Below are 2,606 nucleotides of genomic sequence, written 5' to 3'. Positions count from 1 at the left end.
ACTCGTTATTGCCAAAACCCAAAAACAATCCAATGGCTTTTTTTGTTTTGTTTTGTTTTGTTTTGTTTGTTTGTTTGTTGTCTTTTCTAGGGCCGCACCCTCGGCATATGGAGGTTCCCAGGTTAGGGGTCGAATCGGAGCCGTAGCCACCAGCCTACGCCAGAGCCACAGCAACGTGGGATCCAAGCTGAGTCTGCAACCTACACCACAGCTCACGGCAACATCGGATCCTCGCCCCACTGAGCAAGGCCAGGGAACGAACCCGCAACCTCATGGTTCCTAGTCAGATTCATTAACCACTGAGCCACTACAGGAACTCCCTCCAATGGCCTTTGTTGACCTTTAAAACAAAAAGCAAAATCAAGTTTATTTGGGAATAGCAGAGGAATTGCATTTCAGAAAATGCAAAAGATGATTAAACATAGGCTAGTCCAGAGAACAAATGAGAGGAGCATGTCTTTCATAGATGAAAGGAGGGACTTGAGCTGTTTGAACAAAAAGTCATTGGAGGAGAGCAAGAGTTTACCGTTATGGTGGCTTTTCAGTGGCTGGGCTGTTGCTGCACCAGGAGAAAATCTTCCTTCTTCCTACTGGAATATTGTAAAGTAACTGCCATCATGGAACATGAGTTAGAGCACCCCCTTCAGGGCTTCCTGACTCCATTTTGAGTAATAATTTCCTTTAAGCATTTTTGTATCTTCTACTGGGAATGGGTACAAAGTGTGATACACTGATACTAAGGAATATTACTCAGCAATAAAAAGGAGCAATCAATTGATACACACAACACAGGGAGAAATCCCAAATGCATTACAATAAGTGAAGAAACCAGACTAAAGAGCCATTACATGATGTAAAATTTCATTTAGGTAAAAACTATAGGGACAGAAAACAGACCAGAGGTTGTCAGGAGCCAGAGGGCTGGGGGAGGAGGGACTAACTACAAAGGGAATTCTTCTGGATAATGAAACCATTCTTAATCTTGACTGTGGTAGTAGATACACAATTTATGTGTTTGTCAAAACTCAAAAGAATGTACACTAAAAACGTATTGTGTGTAAATTACATTCCAATTAACCTGCCTTAAAAAATAAGGGACAACATTTTCCCAAAGACGACAGATGGCCAAAAAGCACATGAAAAGATGCTCAACATCACTAATTATTAGATAAATGCAAATCAAAACTACAACGAGGTATCACCTCACACCAGTCAGAATGGCCATCATAAAAAAGTCTACAAACAATAAATGCTGGAGAGGGTGTGAAGAAAAAAGAACCGTCCTACACTGTGGGAGAAAATGTAAGTTGGTGCAACCACTGTGGACGACAGTATGGAGTTTCCTTTAAAAACTATGAAGAGAGCGATCACGATGAGGCTTCGGAACCAGCTCGTCAGTGCACAAGACGGACCCGCTACAGAACTAGGAGGAGGTTCGAGTAAAGATCAAAGACTTGAATGAGCACAGGTCTGCTGCCTGTGCGCAGGCTACTTCGTGGATGCCACTACCATCACTGAGTGTCTTCATATGTTCTGCAAGAGTTGTATTGTGAAGTACCTCCAAACCAGCAAGTACTGCCCCATGTGCAACATCAAGATCCATGAGACACAGCCACTGCTCAACCTCAAACTTGACCAGGTCATGCAGGACATCGTGTACAAGCTAGTGCCAGGCTTGCAAGACAATGAAGAGAAACGGATCCGAGAATTCTACCAGTCCCGAGACTTGGACAGGATCACCCAGCCCAGTGGGGAAGAGCCAGCCCTGAGCAACCTCGGCCTCCCCTTCAGCAGTTTCGACCACTCAAAAGCCCACTACCATCACTATGATGAGCAGCTAAGCCTATGCCTGGAGAAGCTGAGTTCTAGCAAAGACAAGAATAAAAGCGTCCTGCAGAACAAATATGTCCGATGTTCTGTTAGAGCTGAGGTTCGCTATTTCCAGAAGGTCATCTGTCACCGCTTGATGCTAAGTCCCCAGCATGTGCAGCTCCTTTTTGACAATGAAGTTCTCCCTGATCACATGACCATGAAGCAGATATGGCTCTCCCGCTGGTTCGGCAAGCCATCCCCTTTGCTTTTACAATACAGTGTGAAAGAGAAGAGGAGGTAGGGGCCAAGCCCCTACCCCATCCCTCTCCCCTTCCCTCCCCAGATATTTATGTGAAATTAACCTCGGCTTTATTTTTTGCAATAAAAACTTGTAAAAAGCAAAAAAAAAAAACAAAACAAAACAAAACAAAAAACCAAAAAAACCCCCAAAAAACCAAAAAAACAATGAAGAGAACTACCCTATGAGCCAGCAGTTCCGTTCCTGGGCATATGCCTGGAGAAAAACATAATTCAAAAAGATACATGCCCCCCAATGTTCATTGCAGCCCTATTTACAATAGCCAAGACATGGAAGCAACCTAAATGTTCATCAACAGAGGAAGAGATAAAGAAGATACGGTATTTATATACACACACACACGCATATATATATATATATATATATATATATATATATAAAATAGAATAAAAAGGAATGAAATAACACCATTTACAGCAACATGGATGGGCCTAGAAATTATCATACTAAGTGAAGTAAGTCAGGCAGAGAAAGA

At 42.7% G+C, this 2,606-nt stretch overlaps 1 pseudogene; it reads left to right on the top strand.

The window, feature by feature from the left end:
• LOC100736621 lies at window positions 298-2,403 on the top strand (annotated as a pseudogene).

The sequence above is a fragment of the Sus scrofa genome, chromosome 9 (genome assembly GCF_000003025.6).
Source record: "Sus scrofa isolate TJ Tabasco breed Duroc chromosome 9, Sscrofa11.1, whole genome shotgun sequence".
Taxonomy (NCBI): Eukaryota; Metazoa; Chordata; class Mammalia; order Artiodactyla; family Suidae; genus Sus; species Sus scrofa.
Note: the sequence above shows the minus strand (reverse complement) of the source record. Positions and strands in the feature narration are given on the sequence as shown.